Source organism: Equus caballus, chromosome 18 (assembly GCF_041296265.1).
Source record: "Equus caballus isolate H_3958 breed thoroughbred chromosome 18, TB-T2T, whole genome shotgun sequence".
In the NCBI taxonomy this organism is placed as follows: domain Eukaryota; kingdom Metazoa; phylum Chordata; class Mammalia; order Perissodactyla; family Equidae; genus Equus; species Equus caballus.
The window spans coordinates 10259600-10279898 of record NC_091701.1 but is presented as its reverse complement, the minus strand read 5'-3'; positions in this window follow the sequence as shown (position 1 = coordinate 10279898).

Here is a 20299-nt window from a genome sequence, read left to right as displayed (position 1 = left end):
ACCCAGCAGTGATGAGCACCCAGGTCTTAGTTTCTAAGCATCATTCTCCAATAAAAGGAGCCAGGGCTTCTTGGAGAAATGGTGGACTCCAAGGCTGAGGCAGAGAAGGTACGAGATGAACCTGGAATATCTTGTAATGCCAGAAAGTAAGGAAGTGCTTTAAAAGGATGGGGGCAAGGCGAAAGGACACAGGCGCCAGTCTGAAGGCGCTCCCAGTGTCCAAGTGGGAACAATTTGAGCGACAAAATAAACAACGATAGTGTTGGATTATAACCCATATAATAAAATAGATACCCATTATTCCATTCTGATATCAATAAAAATGAATGAATGAATGAGGGAGGAAGGCATCCCATGCAAATCATCATTAAGAAAACAGCATGGTGGTAACTGTTGTAGACAGGGTCCACCGATGGATGCTAAAATGAGTGGGAACAAAGTTGAGTACAAATAGGATGTTTGCATAATCTCAAATGATCTCCTCTAAGATATTTAAGGGAAAAGCAGTGATTTTTCAGTGGAGAAACTCAGTAGACAGCACTTTAACCAAGTGATCAAGAGAAACATGACCAGTAATAAGTCTCATCGACATCTCATCGTACCACTTGATAAGATGCACCAAGAATGACACGTCTTTCCTGTGGAATTCTTGCAAAAATGCATAACCTCATCCTAATCATGAGAAAACATTAGACAAACTCACACTGAAGGAGTAGCTGTCCGAAGCTGTCAAGGTCTTGGACGATAAGGAGAGACTGCAGAAGGACGGTCACAGAGTAGAACAGACTAAGGAGACTCGAGGACCAAATGCAACGTGACGTCCTGGAACAGTGAAGGGCATCAGTCAGCAGTGCTGTGCTGACGTTAATTTCCTGTTTATGAAAATTGTACACAGTAGATGCTAACATTGGGGGAATCTGGTAAAATACATACAGGAGTGCTCTGTACTGGTTTTGCAAATTTTACTTAAGTCTAAAGTTATTTCAAAAAAAAATTTAAAAATTACTGATGCCTTGTGAGTTAAGAGGAACTCCTATTTTTGAGCTACTGTTTAACACCAGGTATCCTTTTCATATTTCCTAATTTCATCCTCACAGCCCCCCACGAAGTAAGTACTGAAGCCTGTCTTCACTCTTGGGAAAACAGAAGCTCAGACAAGCTAAGGAAGCCACCCAGTAAGAGAAGGGCTGGGATCCAAGTGCCCCCAGTCAGGCTCCAAAGCCAGGCTCTCCCCTCTTCCCTCCAGAGACAGATCTGTCCTTGGCCCTTCTTCTTACTCTCCCTTGGTGAGTTCTCTCTCTGTGCCGTGACTCTGACCACAGGCAGTCATCGACGGTGTATTGGAGTTTAATGGGCAGAGTGTTTTCTTTCTCAACGGTGCATAAAATAACGGAGTGTCCTACAGTCCACAGGTGTCTCAGATTCAAACAACTCTGATACCAGCCATGTGCAGACTGTCCCTGCTGGGCACCTTCATGGCTGTAGGTGTCCCTTCTGTGTGCCCACGGCTCTCTGCTTATCTCTACCTCTTATCTTAGCTCCCAGCACACCATTTTTTCCAATCAATATTAGCTACTTATTATTTTCTTATTTCCTCTATTTATACGATGGAAGTATTTCTCAGTAACTTGTCTTCCTTTTCTGGAAACGGTACTCTGTAAACCAAAGGCATTGCCATTCATTTCTTTTCTCACTTGGTTAATTTGTCCCCTCCCAGGACATGAAATTGACATGTATCACGTACATCCTGGGCCTCAGCGGTGGTGGAGGCGGGAGGCCTGGGGAGGAACTCGGGATCTGGGCCCTCTTCTGGCTCTGCAGGAACTTGCTGCCTGCCATGGTCCAGCCCCTTCCCCTCTCGGAGCCTGAGTGTTCCCATCAGGGGAAGAAGGCACTGAATTAGCCGGTCTCTGAGGTCTTTCTTGCCCTAACTTCTAGAGTTCTCCATCTGAGTCCACCGCAAATCCTCGCTGGAGAAGAAGCCCTCTCTCCAGCCCAGCCTGCGCTGGTGAGACCACGCTGACCTGAGCACCCTGTGCCCCCTCTCTGGTGCAGAGTGGAGCCTGCCTCCCAGGCCCACACCCCTCGGCCACCCAGGCCTCCCCAGTCACAGATCAGTGGCTGACATCTAGAGAGCTGTTTTGAGGCACAAACACTGGAAACAGAAAAATGAGCATGAGCTGCGAGGAGCCAGGGGACGCCCTGCTGCACTGCCTACTTTCTTGTCTGTCTCCTCAGGACTGGGGCCTGTTCAACTCTGTGCCCACTCTCACCCCCTCGTCCACACTCAGCCATCAGCAGCACAGAATATGTACCCAGGAAATGCCCAGCGAGTGAAGAGGTCACATGGTGACTAACGACAGTGTAAATGGGAGAAATGCCCCATCAGATCAGCTGATTGGAAAGGCGTAAAGTAAAGGAGGAAGTTCTCTGATGCCGCTGTGAGCTTAGGGAAGACCTAAGACCCAGAACACCGAGGCCCACGTGCTGGGAGATTAGTACCCAGAAAAGGACTGTGGCAGATACGCGTGGGTTTTGCCCGCCCGGCCTCCTTCCCTTGTGCATCTGCCCGCCAATTCGCCTTGAGTTTCCCACCCCTCCCCAAGAGCCCCTGTGATCTGACTGGGGTGACCCCAGCCAGAGGTCTTGCAGATGCCGCAGGACCCAGGCCACAGGCACAGCATGGAGCCGAATGTGAGCTCCTCCGAGGCCTCCTGGTGAAACAGCGGGAGTCGTCGCTCTTCCTCACGGGTCCAGACCCGGCGCACAGCCCCGAGCACGGGCGGCCCTTTGGCACCACGGCAGCTCCAGCCCGAGAACAAAGCCAGCCCGCAGCACAGCTGAGCAGATAGCTGGAAGGACGCGGACTCCTGACGCTCCTGTTTGAGCCCTTGCACCAGCCACGCCCCACTTCGCCTGGACTTTCAGGAAGGTGTGCCAACAATCTCCTTTTGCCCCCCTTAAGCCACTTTGAATCAGGTTTCTGGCACAGACAACTAAGAATGTGCTAATACAAGTGACAGATGTTTTAAAACTGGCAGACTTGAAACAACTGCAGGCTTAAAAGAGAAAAGTCTTAGCTAACACACAGCGCTGGGAATGCAGTGTCAGAGGGGAGCCCGAGAGCCGCGCTGGGAGGGGAGCGGGCGGCAGGCGCGGGTCCCACCAGGCTCGGCGGCCACAGCGCTGGGCTGCGGGGGCTGCAGGGCGTTCTCTCGTCCTGGGACAGGAGACGGAGGCCCCAGGCTGCGCGTCCTCCTCCAGCAGCGTTGCTGCCTTCAAACAGCGCTTCCGAAAGTGTCCGCAGGCGGACAGAAAGGGCTCTCAGGAGCTGGGGGAGGGGACACCTCTTTGCCGGGAGAATGCAAGGAGGCCCTTCCATACTCCTGCCGCCCCCGGGATGGCCAACGGGGGAGCCCCCGCCCGCGTCTACATTGTAAACGTGTGCATAATTTAGCCTCTCTTTCTCTGGTTAAACGTTACCCACAGCTGCCTGCTGGATGGAAAACATGGCCAACAAATCACTGGGCAGGTATGCGTCAGGAAAGAAGTTCCCGCCGACAGCGGCAGCCGGGATGTTGACCCTTCATTTTAACAGCCGGGGGTGAGGGGGGAGGTCATAAAAGTCACCTGTGCAGAGGGTGGGGTTGCTGTTTGTTGTCCCCCTAGACGCTACATGTGCAAGAAGCCAGGACTTTCTCTGAGGTTATAACCACCTCACATTCATTCGTGGGCAGGTCCTCTGAGGAGGCAACGTGGGCAAAGTTTTTATTTGTTTTTCCTTCCAAAAACCATGATTTCAGAGACGATTAGAAATTTGTTCTTCTCTCCAGTGCTCTGAAGATTCCCACGTGTTCCCCAGAAACAAAACAGACTCTCCTGTCACTTTCTTTAGGCGCTTCTTGCTGGCCAGGTTGTCACTTAAACTACATACCAGGTACAGAGAGAAGATTTTAACGTATTTATCTCATATACGGACTCGTAAAACATATATGTGTAAATATGAGTCTCATTTTAATATTTGTTTAATGCAAAAGTATCGTATAGATGAGCAAACTGAAGCGGAGATCAGCTTAGTGACCTGTTTAAGGTCACAGGGCCTGTACGTAGGCAAGAGAGCATTCTCTGAGTGTGTCGGACCAAACCCCGAGGTTCTGTCCACCTTCTGCCACCTCCAGCCACGTCCATGAAGGAAAGGCAACATTTAAGCAAGGAACCAAACTGTAAATTGATTCTCCCCTGCTCAGTGTTCCAAAAGCACTTACTGTCTTTGTCCCTCATTTTTAAAAGTCAGCTCTATTGAGATGTAATTTACATACAATACAATTTTATTTATTTTATCTTTAAAAATTTAAGCGGACAGTTGAATGAGTTTTGACAAATGCATACACTTGTGCAACCAGCATCACACTCGAGATATATAACATTTCCATCACCCCGAAAGTTCCCTCGTTCCCATTTGCCGTCGATCTCCTCCCCCGACCCCTGGCTCCCGTCAACCTCTGCCCTCATTTCTGACCCCATAGTCTGTCTGTACTATAATGTCAAGTGAATGGACTCGTGAGGCATGTCCTCAGTTTTGTTTCTTTTACAGAACACGATGCGTTCAAGGTTGTGCATGTGCTAAGAGTTTGTCCTTTCTATCACCGGGCAGCGTCCTCCTGGGCGGATGGAGCGCAGTTGTCCAGGCATCCGTTGAAGGGCATCCGGAGTGTTTCCAGTTTCATACCATGGATAAAGCTGCTGGAAACATTCATGCGCAGAGCTCTGAATGAGCATATGTTTTCACTTCTCCTGGGTAAACACCTAGGGCTGGGGTCTCTGGGTTATAGGATGAGTGTATTTTAACTTTATGGGAGTCTGCCGAACTGTTTCCAGAGCAGTTTGCATTTCCACCAGCCACGTAGGAGAGTCGCAGCGGCTCCACATCCTTACCCGTACTTGGTAAGGTCAGTCGGTTTCATTCTAGCCATTCTAGAATGTGTGTGTTTAGAGCTGTCCACTGTCATTTTCACTTCCACCCCTCATCCTCACAGACAGCCACAGGCTCAGGGACAGTGCTCAGGACAGCCTGGCAGGAATAGGTGCCTGGTGAATGGTCCCAGAGAGAAAGGGAGCCATTACCTTGAAAATCCCCCCATTGGGGTTCCTGTAGCAAGGGATGATGGCGGCATCCCTTGAACATCTTCCCTATTATGCCTGGCAGGAATAGGTGCCTGGTGAATGGTCCCCAGGATAAAAGGATAGAGAAAAACAGTGAGGAATTTTCTGCCAGTCTGGGGGACATTCTACCCAATTGCAGCCTGGAGCCATTCTCCCAAGAAGGGGTTCCCATACTCAACCAAAGGTTAGAGTTTGGTACTTCCCTTGAACTGGAGTCCTGATTGGGACTTTCCCTCAGTCCAGAGCATGGTCAGGTGCCATGGGAGGGATCCCAATCCAGCCTTAGGAAAAGAAACCTTCCACGGGAGTCTTGGAGATTGACCACCATCCTAATGACTTAAGTGGCCTACCCGTGCCCACGTAAAATTTATATATTAGAGACAGAGTCAAGAAGGAATGGATTAATTCATTCTTCATCACCCTGAGGCTTAAGGTACTGATTCTCTTCAAGCTGAATGCCACAATTTGCCCCATAGAGTAGCCATGGGCAGCAAATGTGGATTCATACAGCCATCCAAGAAAGTTCCCGATGGAGAAGTGAATTTAGATCCATCCTCAAAAAAGAGAAAGGCATAAGGAAAAAGGGCACTTACCAGAACTCGAGCTCACAAGCCGATGAAACAAGTCCCCATACGGGCCACCAGAAATGATGCGGGGTTGGTGAGCCGAGGAGTCAAAAGAAAGATTTCTTAGACTCTTAAGATCTGGCAGTAGTGCTCCTTTATTTAGAGAATAGTACAGAATAGCATGGGGACAGGACCCATGGGCAGGCAGAGCTGCTGCTTGGGGACAGGACCCATGGGCAGGCAGAGCTGCTGCTTGGGGACAGGACCCATGGGCAGGCAGAGCTGCTGCTGGCATGTTGCTGCTGCCGCTTCTGCTGCTGCAAGTTGAGGGATAGAGCTAAATTTAAGGCATAGGTATGTGAGTTATCTCTTTACAAGACAAAGAAGATGTAAAAAAGTTAAAATGGTATCAGTGCCTGTAGGGTCCGGCCATTTGGCGGTCCCACAACTTTTAGATAAGAATCAAACTGGAGTGAGTAAATGGCAGAAGTCACCGCTTGAATATTATCCTCAGCTAAAGACAAAGGAGGATTTGGGGGGGTGGTCAGTAACATGAGGTTGCCAGACAGTAAACAACTTAAGTCCTTGCCTCTGGCATTGATTAAGAGTTTCTAGAGATAAGGCCATCCCCCTTCTTCCTGGCACTGAGAGGGAGGCATCTTCACAGATAGAGGTTTCCCTTAGAAATGTGAATGTTTCCCAACAAAGGGACAAGCAAATTCTACTCCTCGGAGCCTGCTTCTCATCTGTAGTTTTAAAATTAATCAGCCTAAAAATCCTGATCATAAACCATTTTAAAATTAACCAGCCTAAAAATCCTCATCATTTCCACAGGATGGATTCTCTCATGCTCTCTCAGGTCTCTGATCTATTCATTCATGGCCTCTTCCTGAGTGGGCCTGGACACGCGAAACGGCAGCCACACAGCCAACATCACTGCCACTCAGGTGACAAGGTGACATTCAGGGCCCTGACTTTGCAAAGATTAATTGACACAGTTTCTGTCCAGGATTCCAGCAGCCATGCTGCTAAGGCTGCAGGCCCTGAGGGGCCACCCTCAGCTCTGTTTCCCAGAAGCCACACAAACCCCTGTTTTCACCCCATCTCAGAGCAAACTGAAATGGGGGTCACCTGCAGAAAGGACGCCACGAAGACTGAGCGGCTATAAAAGTGTGGTGATCGGCCGCACAGCTCCCGCTCACCAGGTCTGTCAAGAGGCCAGGCAGCCCGGAGCGTTCCCGGGGAGAAAAATGCTCACTGATTGGAGAAGAGAAAGTGGAGCTCCGGCTGAAACCACTTTGCCTTCCACAGCATCTTTTTAATCCCTTTGTCTGGTGCATGACATCAGCTCCCAGAACAGGGGGTTATTAATAACCGTGGGACATTTTCCCAGTCTCCAGATCAATTGGGGGAAGCCTCTGGTTACTTCCTTCTGGATGCTTCTGTTATTCAGAGCTGGAAGTGGCCTCCTGCTTGAAACCCAAGTAGTTTTCACCTGGCTTGGGAATTGCACGGTGCCTCCCAGCCCCTAACCCACTGAGCTGGATCTCGAGGAGGCCTTGCCCCCGCGCACCTTCCCGAGTGGGCTCAGTGCTCGGCTGGCGTCTTTGCTCCTCTGAGATGCTCCTGCTGTCCCCAGGGGGGTGCAGCCTGTGCCTCTCCTCCTGCTGGCTCCTCACTGCCCAAGTGCGGTCCCCAGTGGTGACAGGATCCGTGGAGCCGGCCAGATTTAGAACGAGGTCACTTTGAGCTGGCTCCTCAACTTGTACCTGGTGGAGGCCCCCAGTCAGCGGCTGGGCAGGTGCTAAGCAAGCCCAGATCTCAGTTTGGGGACATTGGGGTGGACACTTCTCTAGGAGGAGGTCCTTGGCAGCAGCTCGCATGGCAGGGGAGGGTCATAAATGCACTTGCCCTCAGCTCTCCTCTTGCTCTTTCACCCTCTCTGGGGCCTGGCCATGCCCGTGGCTCTGCCAGGATCTCCTCTCAGGAAACTGCTGCTCCTCTGACTCTCAGCCTCCAGGCTCCCCCCTGCCACCTGCCCACTGGCCATGTCGCCAGAGATGGCACACTGGCAACCTAGCCCAGCAGGGCACCGTGTGATGGACAGGCCTGGGTTACCTCCTGGCCCCCAGGCCAGTTAGCTCCCCGTAAAGAAACTAAGACAAGAACGCCTGCCTGGTGACGATCGGCGATGCTGAGGGCAGAGCCCGCCCACGCAGCGCACAGCAGGCGCACTCGGCCCAGCCGACCTCGTCCTCCCCGCGAACCTGCTCGGCCTCCTCTCGCTCCCGGGTCAGCTAAGGGCATCATCGCTCTCTGAGTCGCTCAGACTGATGACACAGCAGGATTCTTGTACATCTTTCATTGGTCTGTTTTGTTCCATTGTGGTGAAATATGAATAACAGAACACATATAACATAAAATTTACCACTTTCACCATTTTTAAGTGTACGGTTCAGTACATGTAAGTACGTTCACGTTGTTGTGCAGCCATCCCCACCGTCCATCCCCAGGACTTCTCATCTTCCCCGGCTGGAACTCTGTCCCCTTTAAACACTGACTCCCCAGTCCCCCCGCCCCCACCACCAGCCCCGGCAATGCCCTTCTACTTTCTGTCCCTATGAAGTTGACTTCTCTAGGGACCTCTACAAGTGGAATCATACAGTGTCTGTCTTTCGGGGTCTGGCTTACTTCCTTTAGCGTACACTGTCCTCAAGTTTCACCTACATTGTAGCATGTGTCAGAATTTCCTTCCATTTTAAGGCTGAATAATATTCCATTGTATGTATTTACTACATTTTAAAAATCCACTTATGAGTCTATTTTTTTAAATAGGATTTTTGGAGAGGAGACTAAGGCAGAGTTTTAAAACCCACACATGACAGAAGAGTTCAAAGTGCAAGCTGTCCCCTCCCAGCCCGAGGGCAGGGCATCCCTCCGTCCCGGCCGTCTGATTCCCCTCAGGAGGGACCTTCCCATTCTGCTTTCCCTCGGTGCCCATGGCCCAGCCCTGGTTTCTGCCCAATGCCCTCGAGCTCTCACTGGTTTCTCCACCCAGACTCTGCCTTCTGGAAGCTGTCCTGCACGGGCTGCCAGAGGGGCTGCCCTAAGGCGAGCCCTCACCCTCACTGGCACATGGCTTTCGAGGCTGCCCAACAGCGGGTCCCAGCTGACCATTTCAGCACATGTCCCCTGACACCGGGCTGCTTCCTTTCCAAAATGCCTGGGAGACCTTCTTTCTCATAAGAGTCAGCACAAAGGAAGGAGGCATTATCCTTCCTTAGAAAGTTCTCCAGGCCAGTCCCGGTGGCCTAGTGGTTAAGTTTGGTGTGCTCTGCTTCAGAGGCCCAGGGTCGGTGCCTAGGCATGGACCTACATCACTCGTCTGTCAGTGGCCATGCTGTGGCAGTGGCTCCTATACAAAAAGAGGAACACTGGCAACAGATGTTAGCTCAGGGTGAATCGTCCTCAGCAAAAAAAAAAAAAAAAAAAAGGAAAGAAAGAAAGAAAGTTCTCTGAACTCCTCCTGCTACCCTGACCTGAATTTCTTTCTGACTCTGCTCTGTGGCCACTTGGTTACTCTCCAATCTCTCTCAAGAAGAGTAAATTCCTGGAAGGAAGAAAAGAAGCTCATTTATCTTCGAGTGTCCCTAGGGCCCGCCACGGGCCTGCCTGGAGGAAGCGCCGTGGGTGTCTGGAATCGGGAGGGCAGTGCGTGGACGACTTCTTCACACAGGCCTGGGTCCAGAGGCGGGTCCATAGGAGCCTCTGTTCCCTCCGAGTGCGGGGGCGACAGTCTGCCTCGTGGGCTTGCTCAGAGGACGCAACCAGTGTAAGGTCAGTATAGCTGGTGTTTGATAAAGGTGGGTCCTCCCAAATGGGAGCACGACTGCCTGTTAGGGGCCAGGCGTCCGTGACACTCACCCACGAGGACAAACAGACCCCGGCGCAGGGCTGCGTCCCCCTCTCCACACAACCGAGGGGAGGGAAGTGGGTGGCTCAGACGAGGCCGCTGTTCCTGCAGCAGGGCAGGGGGGAGGGGTGCCTCAGTGGTGTCTCCAGTTCCAGGTACCGCCAGCGCCAGCGGCTCCCGCAGATGTGACAGGCCCCTGTGGAACTGCCCTTAGGGGCAAGGTCACATGCTGAGGCTGCACGGAGGCTGCAGCCCACCAAGCCCTACCCCGGCGTCCTCCCCCTCGCTCTTTCTCAGCCTTCTCCTCCAGCTCCTCCTGCGGGGCCCTGAGCAGCGGGGAGGCATTGCCAGAGGATGGGGTGCAAGTGCACTTCGCCCCCCGCCCCCCGTGCCATGATGCTGGGTTCACTGTGGCCTCCCCTACACGGCAAAGTTCTTCTGGTTCCTTCTTACTTGACGGGGCAACCAGAGAAGCCTCAAACAGGGAAGCTGCTCCTTCAGCCCTTCGCCCCTTCTTAACCATATTTACGAAACGCTTACAGATGTCAGGCGCTATGGGGCATAACCTGCTTTCATAGGGACTGACGACCACTCTGTCGTCAGTCCCAGCCACCCCTGCCCATGGTCGGCCGCCTCCTCTTCCTGAGTCTGGCCGCTGGACCCCCCACCGGCCAGGCCCCCCACGTGCAGGGTGCGGCCTTCTCCAGGTGAGGCCGGGTCTCTCTGGTCTCGTGCTTTTCCGCTTCACACATTTTGTGGACATCTCTCATCTGTTGTCATCTTCTTTCCCCGTTTCTTTGTCTTTTGGATTTATGCCTGTTTTGATCCTTTCATTAGCTTAGTGATGTTTCCCCTTGGAAGTAGAGAGAGATTCTGGTGTTCCAGCTGCCATGTTTAACTAGAATTTCCTTCCAATCTAATTTCCACTTGAAGTATTTTTACAGTGATTATGGCATTTGGATATGTCCAATTATAAAATAGTATTTGCTTACTTTAGAAATTTGGAAAAATACAAAGGTACAGAGAAGAATACAAAGGTCACTCACAATCCCAGAAATCCCAAAAAACCCACTCACCCTTTTGCTGTGTGTATACACAGTCTTCAAAGATACAGAAGTAAGCTCTTTCTGCTGTCTTGAACCCGGCGCTGACACACGGAGGCTGCTGTCTCTACCACAGGCTTCTGTTGATGGGCGCTGCCAAGCCTCATGGGGACACCGAGTAATCCTTGCTCTGCTGATCTGGTGCCTCTCGTCCTCCCGCTGCCCCCTCACCCCCCACCCCCATTTCCCTCCGGCCGCACCACCCCGGAGATGTTCACAAGAAAGTCACCTGCAAGCCAGGTCAAAACCACAGTGCTCACCTGCAGTGCCCGAAGGAGGGTGCTAAGGGACATGGAGGGTCCCCCCCAACTCTCTCATCTCCAGGGAATGTGCTGCTAGACCATGAGAGAACTGAGAGGAAAGCGCCCGCCGTGCCGCCACTGTATTCCAGTCTCCCACCAGCGGCCAGCTGTGTCTAGCCCTTGACATCCGCAGCAGAGGACTTCCAGGGTCCTTTGGGAATCGCCGTGGTGGGGGAGGTTGGGTGGGGGGAGAGGGAGTTGTCCTGTCAATCAGCAACTGTTCAATCCAGCAAAGGAAAATCCCTGCCGTCTGAGCCGTAAGACACTGAGGATGTGGATGTGGATTCAGAACTTGGACCAAATGGAGAAAACGGTTGTACCAGAGACCAAGGAAATGCAAATTAGAAAAACAATGAGATGCATCCTCCCACCCTCTCCCAATAAATTGTAGATAAGCTCAAAGAGACTCACCAGCGAGACAGGGACGCCTATATTGCTGGTGGTCGTGTACAGTGGGAAAACGCTTTTGGAAAGTAACTTTTCAATAGCATTGAAACCTTGAAATGTTATGTCTTTTGATCTAGTAATTTTAGTCCCAGGGCTCTAGCCTGATAAACAAATGGTAAGCAGTAGGATATAGTGGAGTATATGAGGGAGCCATTTGGTGTAAAACTAATTTGGCCTAACCTTGTTTTTTCCAAAAGGGCCTAACTTGGCCATTGAGCATGGACTGTGTATCTGTTTTAAGGATTTGCTCTGTCCCAAAGACAAGAACAAATGCCCTTAAGATAAAGGTGCACCTTCCCCAACCTTGGCATCTCCTTAAGGATAAGCAACTCTCTCTAGACTAGGAAGTGATTGCTGTGCTCACCTGTGACCACCGTGGTCGAGACCATGGATCTGCCACCTGCTGTGTCCACCGAGACAGCAGACCTACGACCTGCTGTGTCCATCCGTCGCTGTGCCGACAGGGCAATCTCATGACTATTGTAAAAGGGACAATTCAATCATATGTGATACACGCTCTTTCACTGTATATGACCATTCTGTACACCCCCACCTCTTTGGAGTGCTCCATTCCTTTGTGGAAGGACTCTCCCAGGCGATATGGTCCTCAAATCTGGCTATAGTAAATTCACCTCAATTTTGATTTATACATTGGTTATAGATTATTTGTGTCGACAGGCCTAAGGAAAGAATTCTAAATGTAATAGAAGCTTTCTGCACCAAAATATCAATTGCAGCATTACTAGTAATGTCAAAAACAGTAACCGTCTCAAAGCCTAACAACAGGAGAATCATTCCGTGAATTGTGTTTGTGTAAAGTTTATTACAATATGACCAAAGGATTGTTATTGAAATAAGTGAAAACAGCCAAACCCAATATTTAGTATACAGTTGGATGATGGCTGTCAGGATAGGAGCAATGTATACACTGAGAAAGGAAGCAAATACACTCACATTTGAATGCTAGCTATCTTTGGATGAAGGGACAGAGATTTTTTTTTCTCTCTACTTTTCCATGTTTTACAAATTATCTATTAACTAATAATACTTTTATATTTGGAAAAAGAATAAACCTACTTTTTAAGGAAAAAATAAGCCAGTTTTCCTTCCCAGCAGTCAAACGACTGTGCGTTCAGATCACAGGCCTCTCTTAGAAACAGAATTAACCTGGGCTCCTCTTGTGCGATCCTTCATCATGTTACTGATGAGGAAACTGAATTTAAAGAGGGCAGTTCCCCCAGTCCTGCCCCCTGCCCGTCTGCCCCTGGCCCCACACTGCCTCAGAGAGTGAGCGAGGCACGTGGGACCCACCGGTCCCTTAGCCACATCTCAGCGAGTGAAGGATGACTGGGATGTGGTGGCTGCTTCTGGGGAGTGACGGGCATTCCACATTCTTGAGGAGGGGGAGCTGGGCCGGGAAGATGCTGGGTCTCATCCAACTAGGAGGCCTCTGAGCTGGTCCCTGACTCCTCCCCAGGCTTAACTTGGGCCACTCGGTCCCCCGTAACTGCTTGTGCTCAGCCCCCTTTCCTCACTCCAGCCTTCCTTTCACTGCTCCGTCCACCTCAGGGCACTTGGTTAACTGGACTTCCTACTTGGAAAGCTGTCCCCTCAGTCCACAGAGCTCTGCCCCCAGTCAACTCCTGCCCAGCCTTCCAGTGCCCCTTCCTCCAGGAAGTCTTCCCTGACCCCCAGACCAGGCTCTCTCGGTTGTTTTCCCCACAGAGGGACCGCCACTGTAATTACATAACCGTTAATGTCTGTCTCCTCCTCCGGGCCACACGGCCCTGAGGGATTGTTTACCCAACCTCTCTGGAAACGAAGCGTGCTGGCAGATAGTGAGCGCTCAAAGCACAGCAGATGAACAAACGAATGAAGTTACTGGCTCTGCCCGCTCCACCAGGGGCAGGGCTTGCGGGCTCGCTGCCTGTCTGCTCCCTGGGGCAGCCAAACCATCCGCTGCCCTGGGGGAAGCCAGTGTGGCCTCACCCGCTCATTTCCGCTTCCACTGGTCAGAAGGGGTTCGGGGAGCAGCGGAGGCAGGGCGCAGTTTTACACAGAATGGCTGGGAAAGGCCTTCGTGAGAAGGCGACACTTCAGCACAGACCTGCGGGAGGCAGCAGAGCAAGCGGCGTGGCAATCCGGCGGAAGAGCACGCCAGATACGACGCGGCACCCAGGTAATTCTGAGTTTGACACGAATGTTCAATACATCTTTAGTGTAAGTATGTCCCAAATACTGCGTGGGACACACGCTAGAAATTACTCATTGATTATCTGAAATTCCAGTCTTTGTATTGAATTATTTCACTTGTTACGATAAGAATGTATTGCTATTGTAATTTGAAAAGCATCAAATAAAATTCTGAGATAAATGAACAGGAAGCATTCTTTAAGGAATCTCTAAGCCCAGATATAGAGGTAAACTACTACCGACCACACGCCCTCTGAGGTGACCGCTCCTCTGAGGTGACCGTTCCTCTGAGGTGACCGTCCCTAACTCCCGGACAGCCCACTTCCTGCTCCTCTTTTGCGTGTATACACATCTGTACTACTTTCCGAGGGCTGTGGTCAAAAGTTCCACAGTCTGGGTGGCTTAAACCACAGAAATGTAATCTCTGAGAGTTCTGGAGGCTGCAAGTCCACGGCCGCGGTGCCCAGGGCCACGTGCTCTCTGAAGTCTGTGGGGAGGACCCTCCCTCGCCTTGGCAGCTGCCGGCATTTCTCGGCTTGCAGCAGCGTAACTTCTATCTCTCGTGTTCTTCCTGCGTATCTGTGTCCAAATTTCCCTCTTCTTAAAAGGATGCTAGTCATTGGACTGGGGCCCACCCTAATCCAGTATGACCTCATCTAACTTGATTACGTCTGAAAAACCCCTATTTCCAAATAAGGTCACAGTCACAGGTCCTGGGGATGAGGACTTCAGCGTACCTTTCTGGGGAACTCAGTTCAGCCCCTAACACTTAGCTTTAGGGACTGCAAACCATTCTGGATTGTTGACTTTTTTTGGTAACTTAAGAATTGCTTTATAACACACATATGGCAAAGTATGCAACTACTAAGTGTACAACTCACTGACTTCTTACACATGTACATACATGTGAACCCACTCCCCAGATCGAGTCACAGAACATGCCAGCGCCTCAGAAGGCTGTCTCGGGTTCCATCCCGGTCCTTAACTGCAGTGTTTGGGAATCCCCAAGACCCTCCCACTTCTGACACCACCCGCAAGTTTGAGGGACCCTAAGACAACTGTCAGCTTCAATCACTCACTAGAAGGACTCACAGAATTTACTGAAAGTTGTTATACTCATGGTTACGGTGTATTACAGCCAAAGGATATGGATTAAAATCAGCCAGAGGATTGTATAGGGCAGAGCCCAGGAAAGGTCCGTGCACAGAGCTTCCAGTTGTCCTTTCCCCATGGAACCGTGGACAGGGCTAACTTCTCTCAGCAGCGACGTGTGACAATAGCACCAAGGGACTGCCAACCAGGGAAGCTCGCCCAAGCTGCGGTGTCCAGAGAGTCTTCACAGGGGCTTCTTCAAGTAGACGTGGTTGACCCCTTCCTGGCGGACCTTAGCCTCCAGTCCCTCGGATGGTCCATCTGACATTGCACAGCTCAAAGCTCCCTCCACAAATCACAAGGTTAGACTATCCAGTGTGGCGCAGTCCAGCCCCCAGGTAAACAAAGGCACTCCTACGAGGCAGGGAATTCCAGGAGTATAGAGATCCCCTCCCAGGATCTAAGGGCGGACCCCTCTTCGGGTAAGGGTAGTTCTCTACCACACAGTAAGCTTCCCCAGGGAAACAACTGCTCTGACCTCCATCTCCATAGGGTAGTTTTTGAACTTCTTCTAAATGGAGTCATGCAGTAATCATTCCTTTGTGTCTCACTCCTTTTGCTCAACATGGTGTCTATGAGGTTTGTCCTCTTCAGTCCTGTGAAGATTCTGTTACGTGAATATACCATGAATTTCTCATCCTGAGAAACATTCTACTGTTGATAAACATTTGGATTGTCTCCGTTTGGAGCTATTTTGAACATACGCATACATGTCCTGTCGTAGACATAGCACTCATTTCTGCCGGGTAAATCCTCGGGAGTGGAATTGCTGGGTTATAGACAAACTTTGTTCTTTTTTAAAGATTGGCACCTAAGCTAACAACTGCTCCCAATCTTTTTTTGTTTTCTTCTCCCCAAAGCCCCCCAGTACATAGTTGTAGATTCTAGTTGTGAGTGCCTCTGGTTGTGCTGTGTGGGACGCCGCCTCAGCGTGGCCTGATGAGTGGTGTCATGTCCGCGCCCAGGATCCAAACTGGCGAAACCCTGGGCCGCCAAAGCAGAGTGCGTGAACTTAACCACTCGGCCACGGGGCGGCCCCTGTAGATAAACTTATACCCAGCCTTAATAGATGCCGCCAGCGCTCCAAAGCGGGTGGACTTTCTCCTACCCCTGGTTTCTCCTTCTCAGTCTCCTTTGCTGTTGGCTCCTCATTTTCACAACCTCTCGATGTTGTGTGTCCAGGGCTCAGTTCTTGAACTGTTTTTCTTTCCATCTATACTCACTCGCTTGCCTATCTCACCCCGTCTTATGGCTCTAAATACTGCTATAAACTGGACTGTCTCTCCCCACGCACCGCCCCCCCGGAATTGTTGAAGCCCTAATCCCCAGGGTGACTGAATTTGGAGACTGGGATTTTAGGAGGTCATTAAGGTGAATTCGGGTACGGGAGAAATCCTAATGTGATAGGATTCGTGGCCATACAAGAAGAGGAAGAGGGCCGGCCCGGTGGCGCAGCGGTTAAGTTCGTTAAGTTCGCACATTCCGCTTCTCGGTAGCCCGGGGTTTGCTCGTTGGGATCCCAGGTGCGGACATGGCACTGCTTGGCAAAACCATGCTGTGGCAGGCGTGCCACGTATAAAGTAGAGGAAGATGGGCACGGATGTTAGCTCAGGGCCAGTCTTCCTCAGCAAAAAGAGGAAGATTAGCAGTAGTTAGCTCAGGGCTAATCTTCCTCAAAAAAAAAGAAGAGGAAGAGAGAGAGGTCTTTCTCTCTCAAGGCAGAAGCACCTAAGACAGGCCCTGTGAGCACACGCGGAGAAGGCAGCCGTCTGTACCCAGGCAGAGAGCGCTCGCCAGAGCCCAACCATGCTGGCACCCTCATCTCGGACTTCCAGCCTCCAGAACTGTGAGAAAATCCATCTGTCGTTTCAGTCACCCGCTCTATAGCATTTCGTTATGGTAGCCTGAGCTAAGGCAAATACCATCTGTACATTATCTTCAAAATTTATATCTCAAGCTCAGACTTCTCGCTTGAACTCAGGCCCATAAATTCAACTGCCTACCTGATGTCTTCACTTGGATAACTGACAGACGTCTCAAACTCAGTGTTTCAAGCTAAGTGCATGCTCTCTCACCGAATTGGTCCTCTCCTCATTTTCCCTCCTCAGCTGATGCCTGACCCTCTTCTTCCAGCTGCTCTGGCAAAACACCAGAAATTATCCTCGACTCCTCCCTTCCCCTACACATCACATCCCATTTATCAGCACAGTCGATTGGCTGTACCTTCAAAATATATCTAAAAAGTGGACCAGTTATCACTCTGACCAGTGCCACAACAAGCACCTCCCATCTGGATCCTGGCACCCACCTCCAGTTCTGCCCCCACTCCTCCTACAGTCTGTTCTCAACACAGAAAACAGAGTGGTCCTGGGAAAATGTAAGTCAGGTCACAGTACCTTTTGGTTCAAAACCCTCCAATGGCTTCATCTCATTCAGGGTAAAAGGCGAGGACCTGCCTATGGTTTATAAGGCCCCAGGTGGTCTGACCCCTGTCATTTCCTGCTCATTTTCCTCTCATTTGCTCCACTCCAGCCCCACTAAGCCTGTGGCTGTCTCCTTCCTCATTCCTGTGCTCATATATTTTTACACACGCTCTTCTTTTTCCCAATTGGGCTTATGAGATGTTAATCTATTTATTGGTCTTTGCAAAGTACCAGTTTGGATTAATGAATTGCTGCTTCTCCCTTCTTCCTCCTCCTTCCTTGGTCTGTTTTCTCTCTATTAGTGTCAATATTTATTAATTCTTTCCTCCTTATTTCTTTTGGTCAGTTTCGTTGTTCTTTTTGTGTTGTTTAACATGATAATTAAATTATCTTGTGTGTTCTTTCTCCTTCGTTGTCTTCTTCAGCAACAAAGTAACTTTAACACGTGTTTGGCCCCGCTCTGCTTTTGATGCATCCCACAGGTTTGGGTAGGAAGTGTTCTCCTTTTTTATTACTTATAAGATAATTTACAATTTCAGAGTGGATACTTTGTAGAGGAGGGACAAACTCTTCCTCTCCACTCTTAGGATCACCGGCTGGAGCCAGGAAATCAAACTGATAAAAGACAGGGTAACAGGAGAAAAAACCTAAAGATGTACCTACGCACATGAGTTCACAAAGAAACGTGACTCAAGGAGGCGGTTAAATTTGGGGCTCAGAGACCATCTTGGTAAAGGGCGATGAAGTGTGGAGAAGAAGCGAGACAAAGGCAAGGGCTTTGGAGCTTCTGCAGATGAGTAAGTCTGGGAAGGAGACTAGCAAATACATGGCAAACAAGGGCTGCTTCGTAAGGCGTGTTTTACAGATGAGAATCATCTCAGATGAGGCGCTGCCTCCTGTCTGCAGGGTACTTGTCTTCCTGCAGCAGGAGAGGGAGACACCTTCACAAACGGAAGTGTCTGCTACCTTTACAAAGGGAAATTTACGTCCTGCTTTTAGACAGAAAAGGGGAGGGCAGAGAGCCGTTTGCCATCAGCTCGCAACAATCCTTAGCCGAGTGGCATCTGATCCCCTTCATCTTCTTTGATATAATGATTGGGGAGTGTATTTCCTAATTTCCAAGTAGTTAAAATTCTGCTTACTTTTTAAATTTTTACTATGTTGGATTATGATCAGAAAAGTAAGGTTGACACTTTTTTGAATTTGTTCATTATTATTTTGTTTTTTTGACAAAAACATGATCAATTTTTGTAAATGCTCCATGGACATAAAAAAATTTTCAATGTGAGAGACGTTTCTCTATATGTCTATTAAATTATATATTAATAATTATTTGCTTTTGCTACATGGTTAATTAATTTTTATCTATTAGGAATTTTTTTTAAGTTAAAAAAAATTTTTTTTGAGGAAGATTAGCCCTGAGCTAACATCTGCCACCAATCCTCCTCTTTTTTGCTGAGGAAGACTTGCCCTGAGCTAACGTCCATGCCCATCTTCCTCTACTTTATATGTGGGATGCCTGCCACAGCATGGCTTGACACGCAGTGCCATGTCGGCACCCAGGGTCTGTACCAGTGAACCCCAGGCCACCAAAGCAGAATGTGCAAACTTAACCGCTGCACCACCTGGCTGGCCCTATTAGGGATATTTTTGATAGTGTTTTCTTTATGTATTCAGCTCCTAAGTTGTTTAGTGCATGTAGGTTTATTTCTATCATATCATCTTCATTAATAGTATCTTTATCATTTCATAATATCCTTCTATTCAGGTTGATGATACTTTTACCTTAATTTTTACTACTTTTGCTTGTTTTCCTATCTTTGTCTGTCCCTTTAATTTCAGCCTGTATATATCACTTCATTTTATCTACACTTCTCATTATCAGCATATGGGTGGGTTTCCATTTTAATCCGATTTAACACTCTATCTTTCTTTGGGAGAATTTGGTCTTCCTTTTCCCCCCCAGATTTGATTAAATTGCTATTTATTTCTTTTTTCGCCCTTTTTTTTAAAGATTTTTTTTTTAATTTTTTTCCTTTTTCTCCCCAAAGCCCCCCAGTGCATAGTTGTAGATTCTTCGTTGTGGGTCCTTCTAGTTGTGGCATGTGGGATGCCGCCTCAGCGTGGCTTGATGAGCAGTGCCATGTCTGCGCCCAGGATTCGAACCAACGAAACACTGGGCCGCCTGCAGCGGAGCACGCAAACTCAACCACTCGGCCACGGGGCCAGCCCCCTTTTTTTCCCCTTTTTAATTGGTGAGTTCTAGCATACTTTTTAAAGTTCTACTGCTCATTAGTATTCACGTTTCTCTCTGCTACTACATAAAAAACAAATAAATATTTTCACCTCTAAAATTTACCTTCCTTCACAGCTTTACTCTTTCCCAAAGGAAATTGTTCAAATCAGTATTTTTCAAACAGTGAGTTCCAATCCTCTAATGAGTTGTAAAATTAATTTAGTGGGTTGTGATCACTTTTAAAATAAAAAAAGAATTATAATAGAAAAATTCAGAGAACATAAAACATAGTAAAAATTTTGTTTCAAAAAACCGTGCCTTTGGGCCAGCCCAGTGGCGTAGCAGTTAAGTTCGCACATTCTGCTTCAGCAGCCCAGTGTTCGCCAGTTCAGATCCCGGGTGCAGACGTGACACCGCTTGGCACGCCATGCTGTGGCAGGCGTCCCACATATAAAGTAGAGGAAGATGGGCATGGATGTTAGCTCAGGGCGGGTCTTCCTCAGCAAAAAGAGGAGGATTGGCAGCAGATGTTAGCTCAGGGCTAATCTTCCTTTAAAAAAACCCCAAAACTGGTGATTTTGATTACAGGCATACCTTGGAGATATTGTGGGTTTGGTTCCAGACCACTGCAAAAAAGCAAATATCACAAGAAAGGGAGTCACACACATTTTTTGGCTTCCCAGTACATATAAAAGTTATGTTTACACCGTACTGCAGACTATTGTGTGCAATAACATTATACCTGGAAAAACAATGTATATACCTTACTTAAAAAATACTTTATTGCTAGAAAATGCTAAC